This window comes from Monodelphis domestica, chromosome 8 (genome assembly GCF_027887165.1).
Source record: "Monodelphis domestica isolate mMonDom1 chromosome 8, mMonDom1.pri, whole genome shotgun sequence".
Taxonomy (NCBI): domain Eukaryota; kingdom Metazoa; phylum Chordata; class Mammalia; order Didelphimorphia; family Didelphidae; genus Monodelphis; species Monodelphis domestica.
The window spans coordinates 179,329,270-179,351,917 of NC_077234.1; positions in this window are offsets into that span (position 1 = coordinate 179,329,270).

Below are 22,648 nucleotides of genomic sequence, written 5' to 3' on the forward strand. Positions count from 1 at the left end.
TAATGCCTTTTAAAATGTATTTCATGTCTTGTTTTTTTTTGCATTTTAAAGTTAAATGTAGTTGTTAATTCTTAAAATTAAGTATAATTTCAGTTTAGCTTGATATGTAAAATGATATCTAATATCATTGAGTACTCAATAAATGTTCCACATAAAAAGTAAAATCTTCAAAATACACATCCATGTAAGATTCATGTGTGTTGTGGAAAAGAATAATATTGGGACATTCCAGGACTGAGAATATGTATTGGAGTTCTTAATGGGCCTAATATTGCTTGGAAGACTGTAAATATATATTCTATTAAAATAAAAAAAAAATGGAGAACTTTGGTAGGTCTTTGGCCTTCAAAAAACAAGGAGTGAGGAAATAGGATGGAATGAGATAACTGAAAGTGAGGGGGCTAGGGAAATCACCCCACTAGAAAAAGAGTAGATCAGAAGAAAGGAAGAAAAATGGAGATAAGGCTAGAGGCAACCTATGATATCACTGGTGATAAAGATAAGAGTCTTAGCTCAGAGGAGCTGAACAATGCCTGTTGTGCCTAAGGAAAAGTTCATTAAGAAACTTCTGTGGGCAAAATGCAGGGGGGGAAAGTCTGTGAAAAGTTAAGGTGGTGTATCAAGGAAAGCTACCTTCAAAGGGCAGATGAGTATATATGGACCCCAGGTCCAGATAGGAAAAAGACCTGGGCTTACTGCCTATATAACTTTATGTTTCTGGGCCTCAGTTGCCTCCTCTGTAAGATGAGGGGGTTGGATAACATGATTTCTAAGATCACTTCCAACTCTAATCTATGATTCTGTTGGCATAGTACCTTTGACCAAACTTCTGGTACTGAGGAAGCTGAAAGGAGGGGACTTTAAGCTTGTCCAAGCTAACTGAATAAGATGGAATTATGTGCCTATAACATACTTCATTTATTTATAGTTCACGTTTCCTCACAGCATAGTCATAGGACTGGGGGAGATAATATGCCCTCTCCACGATGCCAGTTATGTTTACTTAAAGATCATTTGTATCCCTCTGTTTTTATTTTTCCTCTCTGGTCCCCTTGGAGATCATTTGAATGGAGCATACATCTGAATACAATACAGCACATCCCATAATGCCATAGATGTGATGGAGAAGGGGTAATATTGGAGAAAAGAAAGATGGAAAGGCTAGAAATATCATCTTCAGAAGAGAAATCACTGCTTCTTTGATGAAAATTAAAAGTAGATCTGTTAAAATAGGCACTCCCAGAGCAACTTGTAAGCTAACTTTCCATTTACTCTAGGGAATTTTCCACTGATGCTACCTTTGGCCACCATGACCTCAGGAGCAGAAAAAATAAATGTTTTCTCCCCAGTACAAAGACTTCTCTTATATCAGCCTGATACTTATCATATAGCATCAGTCCAAACCAAAACAAAAAATGAAACAAAAAAGAAGAATAAGTAAAATAAATACCTAGGAAGGCTTGATAGAAATAATGCTGTCTTGGAGATAGATTGGACCATAAAATACATCTAGATCAGTTCTCATATTTGGCTATCAAAGAAAATGAAGCTTATGCTATACTTAAACGATTTCTACATAAACAGAATATGTATCTTCCCATGATGCTATGGGATCATATTTAGTTTTAAGAGTTGCTGACAACCCTGGGACTGTCTTCACTTCCTTAGCCTTGAAGAAAAATTCAAAATTTCAAGTTCATGCCAAAAGCCCCTTGGGAAAATAGTTACTACATAAACTAAACCTCTATTAGTTAGGCTATCCTTCAAAAAGGTTTTGAGTTTCCTCTGCTGTGAACTAAACTAACTACTACATTGTCCTTTACTTAATAATAAAAGAAAATATACATATACTTGCATACATATTCTATGCATGTATATGTGAATATACACACATTGTATATATCTGTAAATATGTGTATACTTTCTTTTGCTGTCAAACTTATTTTATGCTCCATCCCCATTAACCTTGGAACAAGTAGATCCTAATACCTATTTCTGCTTTCAGAATATATTATTTTGCATAAAATTGTGATATGTCAGCATTGGAATAATAATAAGAGCAGATTAACTACTATCAAGCATAATGTCTATCATAAACTCAACTCAATTCAATTAAAATATCTTGAAAGACCGCTGTGCTAAGTGCTAGAGGAAAGAATGATTTGAATAAAACATGGTCCCTGTTTTCAGAGAGCTACTAGTAGGGTGATATAACACGTGAGCAGATACCTTTAAAACAAACTTCTACATGCTAATGATTAATAACTGATTTATAGAGCACATAGGGTTTATAAGAGCTTCATATATATACATAATTTATTTGGAGCTCCAAGGCAGCCTTTGAGGTAGATGGTTTTCTCTCCATTTAACAGATAAGGAAATTGAAGATAGAGATATTAAGTTACTTTTCAATGGTCACATAGTCAAGTTTCAAACTAAGTTTTACTGACTGTAAAACCAGCATTCATTCCATGATGCCAAGCAGTTGTGCTGCTGCCCCACTTGGAGAAAACTGAAATCTCATCTAATCCAGTGCCCTTACTTTAGGGCTGAGGAGACTAAAGCCCCAGAGACATTTGCCTGGACACTCCGGCAGCTATTATAAGGAAGCTCTGGATCCAGAATTCAAGTCTCTTAACTTAGATATTCTTTACAAATGGAAAAATATAATTAAAATATTGCATTGGGAATTATAAGATAAATGACAAGAAACCACCTAAAAAGGCACATCTAGTAAATTGATCTTTCCTCCCTAGAAATATTGCCTGTATGAGATAGGCTTCATGTATCAATGGCCTCAGCCAGTGCCAATGGGATTCTCATCTGCAGTACCAACAGGAGAGTTAATGGTCCCATTCAACCACGTTTCCCTGTTCCTTTGAAATAGCATGATAGAGAAGAAACTCAAGCCAAAATAAGTTTTGCAGGGGCAAAAAGCACAGATCAAGAAGGAATGTGGATAAGAACAATGATTATGCATTGGTTTAATGCATAGCTTCATTTCATTCCTCTGAATACAAAAGACAATGATAATAAAAATTCTGGAATGTAAAAGGAAAAATGACTTCCAGCAATATAAGAATGTATCATATCATTTTCCTGTTTGAAGCACAGAGCTAGATGGTATTTTTACAATTAGTCAGAAAGGTATCTTCTCATAGTGTGGGTTGGGTCTTTATATGCTCCATTTAAATGTTTCAAAATGTTTCACCAAATCAAAAAATGTTGCCAGGGTTTCCTCTACCACATAATTATCAGATCAGAGTTAAGCCTCCAACAATTACCCTTAAGCACTTACAACCATTTGCAAAAATTCTTAACTTTTATTTTTCTTCATTGGCTCTCAGATCATTCTTTTTGCAGAAAGTCGATATTTTATTAATATTATCATTCAGAGTGCACTGATATGCGGGTGGCTTTCCTGATTTTCTTTTGCCATTTTTTAACATGGACAAGGTGTACTTAGCTCAATGGAGAAAGAGTTTGTGTTGGCCCCCATGAAGAAATGCTGCTCTTCCAATTTCCTTTGGTCCATTTCAAATCGAATCTTCTTACTCTCATCTCAGGCTTGTTTGAGATTCTGATCAGATTGAGCTGGAAGTGTTGCTCTCTGATCAGATCAGTGAGATAGGAGGCCTTAGACAATAGCCAAAACTTGCTGTCCACACAGCCAGTGTATCTATCTCCAAGTCTTCTTGAAACCAGGTTTTCCACTTCTGCTGACCGACATGCTATGAAACACTCAAATATTTCCCTGCTCCTTCACTTCATCTTAAGGACAATTGCAGAAGTGGGGCCACTGTTTGTAGAGGGATCATCTCATTTCTTACTAGCCAGCTAGATTGCATTCTGGATAGAGTCCTAAACTTGAAGTCAGAAAATTCTGAGTTAAAATCCCGCCTCAGATGTGTGATCCTGCACAAGTCACTTAATTTGCCCTACTTTCTTCAATGGAAAAAATGGGATAACAATACCTCCTAACTCCCAGGGTTGTTGTGAGGCTCTCTCTCTCTTTCTCCACACACATATATTGTGTGTGTGCAGGTGTGTGCATTTGTGTGTAATGCTATATATAGTATGTGATATGTTTGTGTGCGTATTGCTCTGCAAATCTTAAGAGTGATCTATAAATGCTAGCTATTGTTGTTTCTGGCCTCAAACTAGAGTATGGAATGATAATTGCTTCCATTGTCTTTTTCACTGATACAGATTCTATAAATTGAAGGGAGTACAAATAGTATCTAGACAACCTGCTTCATTTTACAAATGAGGAAGAAATTGGAGTCCAAAAATATTAGATGATTTGTCAAAGTTTTTTGATCTAATTTGTTGGAACTAAAGCCCGGGTCCATTGAACTTGTATAATAGAGTTTCTATTAAAAAGAAGTTATTGAAAATGTTTTACATGTTTGCACATATATAATCTATATTAGGTTTCTTACCCTCTGAGGGAGAAGGGATGTAGGAAAGGAAAGAAGGGAAGAATTCCAAATTTAAAAAAATGATGAATGTGAAAAAATCATCTTTACATATAAGTGGGGGGTATATAACATATTAATTATATTAAATGGAAATTATTGACTCAACAGATCACTATGTATCACCAATACTTTCTGGAAAGACAGAATTTTGCATCACTCCTATAAAGAACTCCTAAGGAATTCCCAAGGAGGGAAATTCCTCTACCACTGCAGATCATCAGCTGAGTTGTGTGTGTCATTGACTTGCCACGGGTCACACAGTTCATATGCATTATTGTTAGGATTTGTATTTACTCTTCCAGACTCTCAAGTCAGCTCTCCATTCATTACTCAATATTGCCTCACATGTCCTCATATATTTAGCCTTCACCTCATATGCCAAAGATAAGGTAACATTGTACACTGGATTATTTAATCCAATCTTATCTCAAATTTTTTAAAAAAGGGAAGCCAAATGAAACTTTTAACTCTTCCCCAAAACTCTTCTCCTAGCTTAATATCAGCATGTCAAAATATCAGTGTTAAAAATATGAACTTGGCTACACTACAGATTAGGGTTAAAGTCTCTGGACCAGACATTCCTCATCTATAGAATTAGACTAGATGTAGGAATTTCCTCCCAATTCTAAGTTTCATATCCTATGCATTATGGGAAGGCATAGCCAGACTATCAATTAATTTTTTTTAAAGTTTTTAACAGGACAAAGCATTTGAGGGGTTGATGGTGGGGGAGAGGGAATCATTGCAGGCCTATCAACCTGATGGACAAACCACAATTTGGAAAAGAATCAATCACTGTACAAGGACTATTAGTTTCTTAAATTATGTTGACCTATAAAAAGTAAAGCAGATATCTAAAATGACAATCTGCAAAAGAAAGGTTCACTCCAATCTATTCTCCCTGTTACCCTCTTCCCCAAAGGTTCAAATTGTTCTAATAGAAATGTTATGGGATTTATTTTAAGCTTCAGTTATTTAGCTATTTTCCTTAGATTTCCACTTCACTTTGCATATGTTGACAAAGACTAAATAAGGGAGCCAGCATATTTAGTGGAAAAGATTTAGAAGCAAAGAACTTGGTTGGAATCTTGGCTCTGACTTGTGTACTACTTGTGTGACTGTGAACAAATCATTTCAACTCTCTGGACCTCAGTTTCTCTCTCTATGCACTAGGAGGAATAGACTAGAACAATCTCGAAGGGATCTTATTATCTAAAGTTACAACATTTCATTGGATATGGCTTTGTCAATTGTAGGACTTCCCTTTAGACAATACAGATTACAACTCATTCACACCCTCTCGTTCTGTACTATTATTGTCTATATCTTCCAATAAATCCTCCATAAAGAATCCATGGAGTCTTTCTTTTGAGCTTGGAAGTATTTAGTGGATATCAGTTCAATACAAGGAGTTTTACCACTCCTTTCCCCTGTTTTTTACCAGTTGACTAGATCATCTCTTTTTCAGGCCTATACCTTCTTCCTCTCCTTATGTGCAAGTCAATGTCTATTATACTAAAACCACTGCACATCTCTTCTTTACAGCACTGTATATTTTAGGAAAATTCCTTACCATCCAAAATACTTTATCAAAGGATTTTTTCCAAATGTCTTTCTTTTTCTTTCTTTCTTTCTTTCTTTCTTTCTTTCTTTCTTTCTTTCTTTCTTTCTTTCTTTCTTTCTTTCTTTCTTTCTTTCTTTCTTTCTTTCTTTCTTTCTTTCTTTCTTTCTTTCTTCTTTCTTTCTTCCTTCCTTCCTTCCTTCTTCCTTTCTTTCTTTCTTTCTCTTTCTTTCTTTCTTTCTTTCTTTCTTTCTTTCTTTCTTTCTTTCTTTCTTCTTTCTTTCTTTCTTTCTTTCTTTCTTTCTTTCTTTCTTTCTTTCTTTCTTTCTTTCTTTCTTCCTTCTTTCTTTCTTTCTTTCTTTCTTTCTCTTTCTTTCTTTCTCTCTTTCTCTCTCTCTCTCTCTTTCTCTCTCTCTCTCTCTCTTTCTTTCTTTCTTTCTTCTCTCTCTCTTTCTCTCTTTGTTTCTCTCTTTCTCTCTCTTTTTCTCTCTTTCCTTCTTTCTTCTTTCTCTCTTTCTCTCTTTCCTTCTTTCTCTCTTTCTTTCTTTCTCTCTCTCTCTCTCTTTCTTTTCTTTCTTTCTTTCTTTCTCTCTTCTCTCTCTCTTCCTCTCTTTCTCTCTCTCTTCTCTTTCTTCTCTTTCTTTCTTTCTTTCTTTCTTTCTTTCTTTCTTTCTTTCTTTCTTCTTTCTTTCTTTCCTCTTCTTTCTTTCTTTCTTTCTTTTCTTTCTTTCTTCTTTCTTTCTTTCTTTCTCTCTTTCTCTCTCTCTCTCTCTCTCTCTCTCTCGTCTCTCTCCTCTCTCTCTCTCTCTCTCTCTCTCTCTCTCTCTCTCTCTCTCTCCTCTCTCTCTCTCTCTCTCTCTCTCTCCTTCTCCCCTTCTCCCTTTTCTCCTCCAACAATGGCTTGTTTTCATATTTGGGGAAGTTCTTCAGCTTTGGGATCCGTTGTCTTTGAGCTATAGTAAACAGAGAATGATGTCACAAACTGAATAAGAATGTTTCCTCTCCACAGCCTGGAGGAGGAGGCCATGACATATTTTTAACAAACAAGGAATACAATTTGGAAACATTTTCCAGTAGCTTCTAGTTGTTCCTTCCCTCCTCCATTCTTTTCATGCAGCTGGTTACTATAACTATTTCGCATTCACCATCAAAACAGAAATGGAACCTGAACACTAAAACTCTGGTATAAGCTATTCATTTAAAATATAATAATTCATTCAAAGGCTTCATCATATTTATCTAATTTAATTTCTGTTTCTGTTTCTCATGTTAGGCTTGCTGCCTTTAGAACCCTGTGTTATTTCCAAAGATAGAACAGATTCCTCTTTACCTCCTGAGGCATGGAATGCCTGTCTCCTTGCACATCTGAACATCACCTGCATGCATGCACTCACTGCTTAGTAATTCCAAGGTTAAGCTTAAAACATTTCATTATACTGGTCCACTATCAATTCCCAGAAAACATAATGGACTTGTTTTTGTTTTCTATATTCAGCTTCCTGACGCGTGTAGAGGGCACTGTATCAATCAATAAACCACCAATAATAATTAACCAGACTGAGTGAAATCATTTGTTACTCAAAGCCTGTTTCTCAAACCTACATTATTGCAATGGCAAAAAAAGCCACTAGCCTCCTACAGTTATTTCTACAAGATTGCAAAAGTGCAATGTGGGCTAAAAGTTACTCTTCTTCCCTAAACTACATTTGCCAGAGAACACAGATTGCACCATTTTGGTTGCTCATATTGATACCTCCTTAACAGGAGTTGTTTTTCTTAGCAAAGAAGTTTGCAACATCAAAACTGCCCTTTCTAACTATGCTACAAGCAGCAACAGAGGAAGCAAGTAAACAACTCTTCAAAAAACTTTTCAGCAGGTACAATAGACCCCAAAGGGTACAGGTTTGTAAGCAACTCAGAATATTATTAATGTAATTAAATTCTAGACTCAAAGGCTGGGTATTCAAAGTCTCCCATACCCATCTAATGTAGAATTAGTTGTTATGAATGTTGAAATTCTTTGATGCTTGTTGTTTTCACTCTTCCTGACCCAATTTAGGGTTTTCTGGGTTTCTTTCTCCAGGTCATTTTACAGATGAAGAAACTGAGGCAAAAGACTTGTCCATGGTCACACAGCTACTAAGCATCTGAAGACAGATTTGAACTTGGGAAAATGAGTTATTCTGACGATCCCAGCACTCTGTCCACTACTGTGCCATCTAGCCACTCATTATCCATTATAATTGAGTGTGTCTTCATCTTAGTTTCCACTACATTTGAAGTCCAGCAAGACTGGGACCACATCATATGTAACCCTTTTATCTTCCTTAGCACTTACCATGGTGGGCACTTGACACCTGGCACGGTGTTTGTCACACAGTAAGCCTTCATGAAATTTTTGCCAAATGAGTAAATATATTTTTTGGTGAATATTTGTGTACACGTGGAGTATATAGAAACAAGATACAGAATAGTAAAGTGGAAGTAACACAGGACTTAGGAGCAGAAAGAGGAGGACAACCATTTATTAAGCATCTATTATGTGGCAGTTAATTGTATATTCCATAGGAAGCTCTTCCCTGCCTCCTCTTGGTTCTAATGGCTTCTCTTTTAAAAATTACTTCCTATAATTCTCATATGTAGCTTTTTGATATTTGTTTGCTCTCTGGCCTATTAGATTGTGAGATCCTTCATGGCAGAAACTATCTTTTGCCTAGTTTTATATCTGCAATGTCCAACACAGGGCATGGCAAGTAGCAAGCACTTGATAATTGTTTACTAACTGGCTTATGCTAAACACTTTCTATGGTATCTCATTTGATCCCATAGACAATTATAGGAGGGATGTTCTATTTTTAGCCCTATGTTCAAAGTTAGGGAAACTGAGTCAGAATGAGGTCAAGTGACTTCTGCAGGATCTCATAGCTACTAAGTATTAGAGGTAGGATTTGAACTCAGGACTTGACTCCAGGACCAGCAAAAGGGAGTGAACAAAAATTTATTAGGGACCTATTATGTGTTAGACACTATGCTTAGCACTTAAAAATATCATCTCATTTGATAATTTGATTTATAATTTTAAGATGAGCTCCAGTCCAGTCTATCACTTACTAGCTATTTTGTTGTTGGTATGTTTAGTTGTTTTCAGGCAAGTCTGACTCTTCATGACCCTATTTAGGGTTTTCTTGGCGAATATACTAGAGCAATTTGCCATTTCCTTCTCAAACTCATTTTATAAATGAGAAAACTGAGGCAAACTGATTAAATGACTTGTCGAGGGTCTGAGTGTCTGAGTAAGTGTTTGTGTCTGAGTCCAGTTTTGAACTCAGGTCTTCTTGATTCTGAGCTTGGCATTCTATCTACTCTGCCATAGATAAATAATTTTCTCCTTTAGTTTCTTTTTACTCATTTGTAGAAAACCAATACCTGATTAGTTGTGCTAAAAGCTTGCTGTGAGAAAGATGCTTTGCAAATTATGAAGCACCATACAGATGTGAGCTGCTGTCAATACATAGGGAACGTGATATAGCCAACCATTCAACCAACACTTCTTAAATGTCGATTACATAGTACACTATTAGGTGCTTAGGATGGATGCAAAGATAAGACTGGAGCAGTACTGGTCATGAGGGAGTCTAGATCTTTTTTTTTAGATCACTAAACATGGCCAACCCTAAATATCAGCGAGTCCCAAATCTCTTATCTGAACTCCCATTAGCTCCCATGAGTTAATGATCATCTTTATATATCTAGATTTGTGAAGTATAGAAACACATTTTGTTTACTCTGAGAGCAAAGGAATTGGGGGCAAATTCTGCCTCTGACACTTATTACCTGTGTGACCTCAGACAAGTCACAGTGTCCCTGGGTCTCAGTGAAAAACAATTGTGGAAAGACACAAATTAGGCGGCTATTGCAATAGTCTAGGTGAGAGGTGATGAGAGCCTAAACTGCATGGGTGTGGAGAGGTGACAAATGCAAGAGATATTGTAGAGATAGAAACAAAATTTGGCAATTGATTGGAGATGTGTAATGAGTAAGAGTCAAGGATATGTCTTGAAAACATGGATAACAAGAAGGAAGATGGTGGCTCTCACTACAATAGAGAGGTTTGTAAAAGGATTGTGTTGGGGAAAAGATAATTAGTTTTGTTTTGGACATGTTGAATTTTAGATTCTTAGGGGATAATCAGTTTGAGATGTCCAACAAGTAATTAGAAATACAGGACAATTAGGACCTGAATCCTTTAAGGACTGGCTTTCTAACCATGACACTATTATATGTCTCAAATTATCTATCTATCTATCTATCTATCTATCTATCTATCTATCTATCTATCTATCTATCTGTCTGTCTGTCTATCTATCTGTCTGTCTGTCTATCCATCTACCTATGCATCTATTTATCTATCTCTTTTTAATTATTTTCATTTAAGAGATTATATGCATATTCCTATAGAAAAAATATATTAGAAGAGATAGTCCCTGCTATCAAAGTGTTCACAGACTAATGGAGTTTATAATAGATCCTAGAGGTAATAAACCCTGGAGCTGAGTATTCCCCACCTACCCCAGCTCCTAACTGTTCCCTTCCACTCAGCTCACATGCTATTATCCTAATTCAGCTCCTCATTACTTCTCATCTAGACCACTGTAAAAACATATACTAGACTCCTCACTTGGAATCTGTCCTGTTTGTAATCCATCCTTCATGTAGCAATCAAAATAACATTCCTAATGTACAAATGTGGCTGTCACTTTTCTGCTCAAAAACCTTCTGTGGCTCTCTATTGTTTGTAGGAAGAAATACAAATTTGTCATGCAAGGCCTTCTATAATCAAATTCCAGCCTTCCTTTCAAAGCTCTACTTCCCATTTCTCCTGTATATATACTCCACATTCCAATCCATCTGGATACCCTGCTTTACACAGTCTGGAAGTGTGCAAGTATTCCTCACAAAGTCCTTCCATATCACTGCTTATTGGCAGTTTCCCATTCTGTCGAAGCTTTGCTCAGTGCTTTGCTCAGGAAACCTTCTTTAACACTTTTTCTAAACTGTGTAGGTCAGGGAGCTTTCATGGTCTTCAAACTTTTTGGCTGGAGTGTTGTCTTCGTGCTTGGAAAGGCTTTGGTTTAAATAATCCTGCTTTAGCTATTTGCTAGTTATGGAACTCTGGGCAAATCGAGCTATTTCTCTGAACGTCAGTAGCTTCACTTATATAACAGGAAACAATGACAAGGTTCCTGAGGCAACCAAATGAGATACTCTATATTATTCACATACAGAAGACACTCTGTGAATCTTACAGTGTTCTATGAAAGTACCGGTGTCGTTTCAGAGTATTTTACCTCGGTGCCTTCTTTGGTCTTATCACAGTCTGCTTTGTAGCCACATTCATGAATGTGCCTTACTAGAATGTAAGTTCCTTTAGGATTGGGACTTTGCCACTCCTCTTCTGCGTACGCTCATCACCTAGCACAGTGCCTTCAACATTGCTAAGTGATTTTTGAATTTAATGGACTTGAATGGATTCCTGGAGAACAAAGAGTTGTCAAACAGATACTGAACTCTATGACTAGATTGTAGTGACCAGAATCAACCACGGAGCTGGCCAAATGACTGGGCTATTCTAGCTCTAACAGGGGCTTAAACCATGAGAACTGATTGGAGATGAGCTTCATTACTGATGCCCAGCTTCCATCCATTCCGATCCAAAGTTAAGTTGCCTGGAGTAAATTGTTTGCCAGCATCAAAGCCTTTTATGAGGGTTAAGTATGAGATGGGTGGGTGAAAATAGGGACAGAAATGACCACTCTGGAGACCTACGATGAGAAGAAAAATAATTGACAAATGATATGCTATAATCCAACCTGAAAGAGTGTGGCACAGCTCTTTATCTCCGAGAAAGAACAACTCTGGGATTGCACATAAATAGTACAAGAGAAGAGTGCTGCTAGCCAAAGGACAGAGAACGCAGGCACTTATTAAGGAAAGGATGACAGATTCAATGGTCTCTCCAGCACACCTAGCATCACACTTGCCCAGAGCTCATCTACATATCCGCTCACAACCACATGTGCACAAATGTTGTGTAATCACGACTACACACCACAGCCCTGGAATATTGCAGTTAATCTTCAGTTCCTCTTGAGAAAATATTAGCCAGCAATTTGTTTTCTGATTATTCACTTAAGCCAAGTCAGTTAAAAAACAACAGCAGCTCCAAAGATAGAGATCACAGGGAGCTGGGTGGGGAAGGTGTCCAACACAATGAATCAATGATTAACAATGGGAAATTGCAGAGTAGATGTATAGAGGTCAAATTTCATCTTGCATATGGTAAAGGGAGGTGAAAGAGTTGTAATTCCATCATGCCTGCCCTCCACACTATTGATTTTTTCTATCCTTACACATTAAAAAGGAAGGAAGAAAGAGCGAAAGACTCCAACGGGTATTTTTCTTTTTAATCTTTGGTCTGAATTAAATCCGTAAGGGCCAATTCTTCTTGAAGTCTAGGTGAGCATATGGCACTTTCATGGCATTAACAAAGGTAAAGTTATACCTACATTGCTAGCTTTGTGACTTAGGAAAGGGTGGTCATTTGAACTGATCAAAACCATTTTCTCTGAGAAAGAAAGGAAAGGAGTGTAACAATGGGCCTATTTGAATGGTACATTGAACACATACACTGAAGAGAGAACTCCAGGGAGAACCCCTTGATCTTTGGCCTAGTTCTATAATGTCATGCCAACTAATGGGATAGAAGCCCCTTCCCAAATTTTCTTAAAGAAATTGACAATATTCCACAAAACTGCTGTCCCAAATCACCTGAAATTCTGAAGTTCAAACTAGACAAAGCAGTCTGATCTTTACTTTCTCTCCCCATCATTAAAAAAGCATAATAGCCATGCAAAAAAAAAAAAATCTGTCATGCTGATAATCAGAAAATGAGAGAGGGAACAGAGAGAAGCTATTTCCACTTTTAAATGTGAATTTCCTATTTTTGTTAGCTAAGACAGGAATTATATCTATGCACACACACACATATATACACACATATATTTTAAATTGTAAATCCACAAATACCTGGCTAAATAATCTAATTTTTGTTCAGTTGACAATAGGGAGCCACTGAAAGATTTCAAGTAGAGGGATGACATGACCACATCTATGCAGGAGGCACTTGACTTTTCCTATGATCTCAATACTTTAACCTGAATATAAACTAGAAAACAAAGCACATCTATAGGCATGTGAAAATAGATTTAATTTTAAAACAATATTTTGAGTTGCACTCAGAGGTGTGCTACAAAATGTTTAACAATTAATTTTCTAGAAAAAAAATGTGCTCCAAAGGCTCTTAAGTTTAATAATCATTATTAATACTTTCTCCATCACTTTCTTAAATTTAGAAAATCAATAAAACAATAAATTATACCCTGATCTTTAGTATTTGCTAATTTCTGACAAGTAAATGCTCTCACTAAAAATTTAACCATCATTAGTTCAAACTGACTTTAGCACATTCCTGGCTGTATCTCTTAGAAAGTTTTCTCTCGATTCTAAAAATGATTGTAAATTTTAATTAAATATTATTTTATCTTAAGAAATGCTTTTATTGTTTATATAATTTTATCAATATCTCATTATTGTTAAATATTATCAGAATTTTCATAATTGTCTTACAAAAAAACTTTTACCTTCCATCTTAGAATTGATACTAAGTGTTTGTTCCTAGGCAGAAGAATGGTAAAGGCTAGGCAATATGATTTAAGTGAATTGCTCATGGTCACATAGCTAGGAAGTGTCTGAGGCCAGATTTGAACCTCTGATCTCCCATCTCTATGCTTGGCTCTCAATCCACTGAGTCATCTACCTTCCCACTTAATTGTCTTTTGATTTAATAACCTGGAAAACAGAAAAGTAATTAATTGACACAGTCAAACAATACAATCAGTCCAAGAACTAATGGTTTGAAGGGAAAATTAATTGCTTGTCATATATTTCTGAAACTCCTAAAAAAGAAAAAAAAATGTAAAGCCAGACCTTACTTGATTAATCAATATTTTTTATTCAGGGTATGATATTTATTAACTGTATGCAGTGGACTCATACACTGGATGCAGAGGGAAAAAATATTTTCTAGTGGCTAGAGCATCATTTAGTGAAAAAATATGAAAGTAGTACTCAGGGGTTTTAGACTCTAGTCCTGACTACAGTCCTGGCTAGATATGTGACCTGTATCAAGTCTTGGATTTGGTTGATGCATCAGTAAACTAAGAAGTTTGGACTAAATTATTCTAAATCCATAATTCTGACTTGTCCTCACTATTGGCAGTTGGCATGACATATTCTGTTTCTTCTCTTATTTTTCATTATGTTAATACAGAGGCCATGATATAAATAAGAAACCACACTTAGTCCTTCTTTTAGAATAATGCCAAAATAATTATTGCATATTTTTCTGTAATATAATTATTTCTTAATGTATTATGTCCTTTATTGGACTATAAACTCCATGAGGCCAAGGTCTATGGTTGATCTAATCTTTTGATCCCTTAAAGTGGCTAGCATCGTAAAGAGAATATTTCCTAATTGAATTTGGTGAATTGTTTATGAGTAGCTTTTTCATTATTAATAACTGTTATATTAATATTGTAATAATGAAATATTAACAGTTATTGTAATAATATCTTGTTAATAATTCAGATGATCTATGACAAGAGTTTGATAGGGATCAAATAGCCAATGGAAGGAAGCTACTTGAAAAGCCTTTTATCTTTTCCTTGGAAGCACAAATACCTATTTGCAGTCAATCTGGACAAAAACATTCAGGCAATGGAATATACCTGACTTCATTCCCATGTACGTAGGTAAGAACATATCCATACCTATAGCAGAAAGCACAAACCAGTTTTAATTTTTTCAATCAACAAAGCCCATCTTCTCTATTTCCCATCTTCCCCCATTCTGCACTGAGCATGAAAATTAAAGCCTTTGTTGAAAATAGATATAATTAAAAAATTCCCATATTGGCCATGTCCATCCTCCCCTCCACAGAAAGAAGTTTGAATCTATCCTTTGAGTCAATCACTTCTCCATCAGGGAAAGTTTCATCATGCACATTTTGGAAACATGTTTAATCATTTCATTCATCAAAGAACTCCTGTCTCTCAAAAAATTTTTCCCTACAATACTGTTGTTTACTATATTAATTGTCCTCCTGGAATCATTTTACTCTGCCTAATCACACAAGTCTTTCCACTTTTCTCTGAGAAACTAATTCTTCATTATTTCTTACAGTACAAGAATGTGCTATCACATTTATATACCATAACTTGTTCATTCCTACTTAATGAATACTCCTTTCTTTAAGATTCAAATTCTTTGCCTTTACAAAAGAAGATGCTATAAATATATATTTTTAAATCCTTACCTTCCATCTTGGAATCAATACTGTGTATTGGTTCCAAGGCAGAAGAGTGGTAAGGGCTAGGCAATGGGGTTTAAGTGACTTGCCCAAGGTCACACAGCTGGGAAGTGTCTGAGGTCAGATTTTAACCCGGGACATGTCTCTAGGTCTGGCTCTCAATCCACTGAGCCACCCAGCTGTCCCCTATAAATATTTTTGTATACAATGTATTAGAGTTTGTTCACCTAGAAGTAATTTCTCCTTTAATCTACTTTCCCTTTTATTCTTCTCCTTTCTCTCCTTTCTCCTCTGTTACCTTGTGGAGTGAAATGTGTTTCTATAGCCAATGCTGTGTGTGTGTGTGTGTGTGTGTGTGTGTGTGTGTGTGTGTGTGTGAGAGAGAGAGAGAGAGACAGAGAGAGAGAGAGAGACAGAGAGACAGAGAGACAGAGAGAGAGAGAGAGAGTTTGTGTGTGTATTCTCCCCCTTTTGAAAATTTCAGATGAGAGTTAGGTTCAAGCATTCCCACATCTTCCCATCTCTTTGTCCTTGTTGAAGAGTTTGACTTTCTCCCCCCAACTATTTGAGACAATTTTCCCCACCTTTCTTCTCACAACTTTCCCTAGGGTGTTCTTCTTTCCCTCCCTTCCATTCTTCCATATTACAGTGTAACAGAACTTTCAGGCCTTCGGTCTTATTCTATAGCTCCTGAAGATGATAGGATATGAGGGGATGGAGATATCCTATCCTTAGAGTAGGATGTAAGCAATTTGTTTGTGTGTTAGTCCCTTATGAATACCTACTCATATTTTCCTTTTTATGGTTCTTCCGACTCTTATATTTGCATTTGAAAGTTGTCAATTTTTAAACTCATTTTCCATATTAGAATCAATACTGTGCATTGGTTCCAAGGCAGAAGACTATTAAGAGCTAGGCAATGAAAGTTAAATGACTTGCCTAGGGTCATACAGCTAGGAAGTATAGGAGGATAGATTTGACATTTGGATGTTTCTATAAAACTCTGGTATTTTCATTAAGAATTCTTGGAAGGCCTTTATTTTTTTAAAGATCCTTTTTTTCCTCCACAGTATTGTTCTTAGTTTACTTAGTATTCTTAGTTGTAAACTTATGTCCTTTGTCTTCTGGAATATCGCATTCTGATTTTTTTTTATGGTGCTGATTATTACATTCTAATTGATTCTAATTGTTACTTCTCAGTACTTGAATGCTTTCTTACTGCTTCTAGTATTGTGTGTGTGTGTGTGTGTGTGTGTGTATGTGTGTGTGTGTGTGTGTGTGTCCTTGAAACTTTGGATTTTGGCTATAATATTTCTGGAATTTTAATTCAGGTGCTTTTTTTTCTGGTGAATTCCTTTGATTTCCACTTTGAATCAATGAATGGCAAAAATATTTGCTAAGAGTTTGTTATATGCAAAGATCTGCAAGAAGATCATATTTTCAAGATTTCTGAGGGGAAAATGGTGGCTAAGGTGGTGGTGGTGGTTTGACTTGCCTGGCATAAGAAATTTATTGTTTTTCCCCTCTAGTGCAAACAGATTAATCTCGGCATTTTTAAGATTTCTTGAAATGTGATGTTTAGTATCTCTTTTAGTCATTAATTACTTTTTTCTTTAAAAAAAAAAACTCTTACTATTTGTCTCAGAATCAATACTAAATATTGATTCCAAGAAAGAAGAGCATTTCAAACTCCAATGGTTTATAAAAATCTCTGTATTCTATTGCATTTTTTGTTTAAGGTTTAACTTTGTGATGTTAAATTCATATATTACTGGATTGAATATTATTCTGTTACACTGAAGGTTGATTGAATTTATTTTGAATGTGCTGAGTTTTGAAATTCTGTTGTTTTCCCCCTATAACTGTGCTAAATATCGCAAATGATTTTAAGGGTTTGTTAAATATGATTTTTGGAATTTTTTAAAACAATCTCTGGTTATTTTTGCCTTCCCCTACCACGAGGTAAGGCCCATTCTAGTAGCTGAAGTGAAATACATTTTATAACCCCCAACCTTCCCGCATTTCTAAATATGTGAACGGAAGTTGGGGCAGTTAATCTCAGGGCATTTGTACCCCTAAAAAGCCTCCACAAAAGGAGCATCCCTTTATTTATACTCTTCAGCTCACTACTTTACTTGCACCAGAATGATATATAGATTTCCTGATTATGTTCTTAACCCAAGATGAGTTTTACTTTGTTTTAAAAATATGTTTAATTACCAATGTTGAAAGATCGCTACATTTGTAAAAACTTGTGTCAAATATCCATCAATTCATAGGTTTTAAAAAATGCCACACAGCAACTTATGTGAAATATGATAGTGTTTGTTTGCTATTGTGATTAATTGGGCTATTGAGAATTTTGGGGATATTGATATCTACATATTTGCCCTACTGTATTTTTAAAAATGAAAAAATGTTACCTCTCTCAATTCATTTGCCTCATATTCACAGGAAATGGATCTCATTTTTGGTGAGAAAGCCTTGTATTTTATATTTTCTTAGCTGACACAGAGTGTCAAGCTACATTTTTGAATTTTTAAAGCTCTTTTATTATTATATTTTTCTTGCATGTGCAATATACTTTTTCAGTTTTTTTAATTTTTTTCTCTCTTTTTATATTTGAAGCACATGTCACCAGTATTAAGATTTTCTTTAAACTTTTGATTTTTCAGTAATATAAGTTTAAGATACATTTGCTAATGCATGCCCCAAAAGCTTGTGACTATAAAAACGATGCCACTAATTATTTAAAAAATGATGGGACTTTGCTTAATAATTCTGTCTGATTCTAGGACAAGATATACACACAAGAGCCATTGCACAAAGCCATAGAAAGGCCAATCCAGGATGGATTGATGCACGTCTAGGCCAATACAAAGGTCTTGAACCTAGTGTGAAGACTCGAGGTTACTGTGTTTAACATGTTAAGACATAGGCTTTCCTTGTGTCCACACTCACTCTGAAGATACTCACAGACGAGTATCCCCAAACTTGGCTCCTACTTGGCTTCTATAATCTGGTCCCTTTCTTTTCTGCCTCTCATAGTGTGGTACCTTTCTGTAGTCCTGGCTATTGACTGGGTAAATGCATCATTGCTTAGATCATTTTGATTGGGCCCTGATAGAAGGACCTGTTATAGATTTATTTTTCTTTTCACTTGGAATTTTTACACATAAGACTTTGATGGTCTATATTTTCATCCAGTTTTTTTTATTTGGATTTTTCTGATATCTTTTTAATATCTCTTACCAATTGATTCATATACCTCATACCTCAGCCATGCATCCCTAAGTGATCCTGTATTTGTCAATCACCCTCTTAATGGGGGGGGGGAATGTAAAAAATATCATTATTTAAATTGCAAAGTTTAAATTCCTTTTGAGAAGAATTTTAGGTAAAGAAGATGCTACCTCTCTGAATCCAGAAACTGAACTGTTGGAGAAGATATCATGAAGAAGCCTCCAGACCAGCCAGCTGCACAAAAATTGAACTTTGGGTGTAATTGATTGAACATTTATTTGTATGTATACTTCTATGCCAAAGGGGATGCCCCCTAACTGGCTTTCTGTCAATGCATCCAGTAATTATTGGTTTTGTTCTTTTTTTTTTCTCATCCTCAAATTATTATTATCTTTAAATTGATTATGTTTTTATGATCCTTTGGGGAAGGACTTCTTCCCAGAGGATCAAACGGGGGGAAAGTAAAATTGAGATTTGAACTCTGGACTCCATTCCCCAGGAGTCCTTGCTAGCTCCCAGAATGCCCTCTAATCTCACTGAATTCTCACCTGGGACAAGAACAAAATTTTATTTAAAGGGTCTTCCCAGTAGGCCGCGCTCTCTTGGACTTCCGTTTTGGGGCCAACGTGGCTCTTTACATAATGTAGGTTATCTTGTCTAGGCCTCCGGCCTAGGCACATGTTTTTTCTTATTCTGTATTTTCTTTAATCTTTAATTTTTAATAAACCTCTAAAAATATAAAAAAAAAAAACATTCTAAGTCTTTTTGAAGCACTTGTCTCTCATTTTCCCAGGAACTTTAGCTGAACTTGCACACAAACTCTGTTTTTCTTTGGTGCTTTGCTTGTTGGAGCTTTAAAGTCCTTCTTTTCTGGGTTTGTGATTTGAATGTTCCTGTCCCTGTACCAACTTTTTAGGAAGTTTTTTTATCATTATTTGTTTGTTTCTTCTTTCAGCCCACTTCCTGATTTCCAACCTCATATTAGATTGGAACCAGCATAGTTCTGTTGGGAAAGTCAAGGAAGAGTTTGTGTCAACAGTGGTCCTTCTGCAACCTTCTTGGGTGTTTAAGAGTGATGGTTTAAGTGATGTTCCAGGATGTAAGTCACTAGTCATGTCAGGGACTGGAAAACTTACAGAGCGGTCTGATCCAGGGCAAAGTCTGATCGCTACCCTCCCTGGTCTCAGCTTTGCAAATACCTGATCTAGATTTGGGTCTGAGCATTACACTTGTGGGCTAGCCCATGTGGTAGGACCAATTTTTTTTTTCAGGGCAGAGTCAGGGAAAATTCTACTGGTTGTTAGGAAGCCCAAATTTATTTTATCCTTGTTCACAGAAGCACAGGGATTCCTCATCCTAAGGGAAAACATGGTGGGCAGATAGTCTCTCCTGAGGAGGCTGGAGAAGTTCAAAGAAACAATCTGAGTAGTCCCTGAAGCAATGGCACCTGAACATGTGATGGGATGGAGTTAGTCCTGAAAAGGCTCTTTGCTTTAGATTTCTATGTGAGTTCTCTATCCTTAAAAGTGCACAATGACCAGTTATTGAACTTAAAAGGTAATTTCTGCTTTAGGTAGGGATTGGAGTAGATGACCTCTGGGCTCCTTTCCAATTTTCAGACTCTAAGACTAAAAAGAGCTGCAATGAATCTTTTTTTTTTAAAACTTTTACCTTCCATCTTAGAATCAATACTGGATATTTGTTCTAAGGCAGAAGAGTGGTAAGGGCTGGGCAAAAGGGGTGTCTGAGGCCAGATTTGAACCTGGGACCTCCTGTCTCTAGGCCTGGATCTCAATCCACTGAGCCACCCTGCTGCCCCCTACATTGGATCTTAAGAGATCCAGTAGCCCAATTTCATCATGTTATAAATGAGGAAATTGAAGCCAATAGAAGTTGCATGAATTTCCCAATAAATGGCAAAGACAGAACCTAAGTCCTCTGATCTCAAATCCAGCCCTATTCCCTCCTTACCATGTTGCACTATGATTCACTGGTTCACGTGTTAAAATGACAATAACTGAATTGTTACTATTGCTGTAGTCTAGTTTTTTTCAACCATAAAGATAGCCCCTGAGCCTGAATTATCTACCTAGAAGTGTCTCCTTGATGAATAAATTCACATTGTATTTGTAGGGAGTACCATTTGCATTTCAATGAACTTTTCAGACCCCCTTTCAGGAAAATTTCCCATCTATAACTCAGCCTTCTGAATCTCCATGGCGCTTCACCTTTAAGTATAATTTCCCTGAAAGTGACACTGATGAGAACGTATCACCACACTAACTGCTGTAAAAAGAGAGCTTTCTCCCCCTCCACACTCAGTGAGAGAGGGCTGTTGAAGTATAACTCATAGAAGGAGGGGGTAGGGAAGCAGGCTAAAACTACTGTATGGAATTACATTATATAGTGCGATGCAGGCGTGTGAGATGCTAAAGCATGGGAGATGGGTGGTTTATGTAACAAGGATCTTTAAGACCAAATTATTCATCTGGGTTAGCTTTCGTATAAAACCCAAACCACTTTGTTTTCCAATTCAGTGTATGCAGTATCTGCTGGGTTATATTACTTCTTCATATGACCTTAATATTCTAAACAGACAAACACATTACATCAATGCAATCAATATATTCTGAAATGCATGACTATCAAAGCTATGGAAATGTATATTGTATATCTTCAACATTCAGCTAAAATCAATAAAAATCTATTTTCTAATACTTCAACTCCTGTGCACAGGAGAAACCGGTGCAAATATGTCCTTACAAAGAAAAATCTTAAATTTCTCTATATTACTAGTGATAATTGATATTTGCTTTTCAAAAGCACGATACCTGGTGGACAATTACTGGTGATTAAGTGTGTGGTGGATCAGTCTGTCTCTGAAGAAAAGATAATGTTAAATTGTTATGTGAATGCAAGAATGCACTGTACGTACACTCATGCATGTCTATAAATCTTGAGTTGAATACTTAACAAGCAGAAGAGAAACTGGTTAAATTTTGCTATCTCCGCTTTAAAAAAACACCATGCTTTCCATCTTAAAATCAGTACTGTATATTGGTTCCAAGGCAGAAGAGTGGTAAGGGCTAGGCAGTGGGGGTCACACACATGTAGGAAGTGTCTGAGGCCAGATTTGAACTCTGTCTCTAAGTCTGGCTCATAATCCACTCAACCACCTAGCTGCTATCTGTCTCCATTTCTTTTTGAGTTAATTTATTATTAACAAGTAGGAGATGTGCTAGCAATGATAGCTAGTATTTATAGAATGCTTTAGGGTTTACAAAATTTAGAGATATCTCATTTTATATTCACAGCAACCCTGGGATGTCGATGTTACACTTTTCCTCAGTTTACTTATCGGGAATGCAGATGTTAAGAGACTTAAGCAGGGTCATACAATTATTAGGAATTTGAGGCTGGATTTGAACTTGGAATTTTCTGACTCCAGATCCAGGGCTCATCACCCATAAGCTAATTGTAATTCATGGAAAATTAATAATAGTTTATACAACAAACAACAATTAATAACAAGATTAAAATAACCTAGATAGAAAGCTATAGAGATCATTAAAAGATAATGAACAGCTAGGTGATGCAGTGCATAGAATTCTGGGACTGAAGTCAGGAAGATTCATCTTTATTTAAAGATGTGAGGAATGCCTCCATAGAAATTGGTGATGAACCATTGCCTAGTACTTTTAAATACTGAGAGAGAAGATAAACTTGAGGGTTTAAGGCACGTTAAGTGAATAGTCAAAGAAATTTATTGCAGCAATTACTTGGATTGGGGAGGAGATTTTAAAACAAGATGGATTCTGATTTGTTTAGTGATGTTGTGTTCCTACCTGAACTGCTGAAATGATTGCATAGTTTCTCTTGGTCTTTTCCACTTATAAGATTTTGGGAAGTTGACATACATTTTCTTTTTCCCTC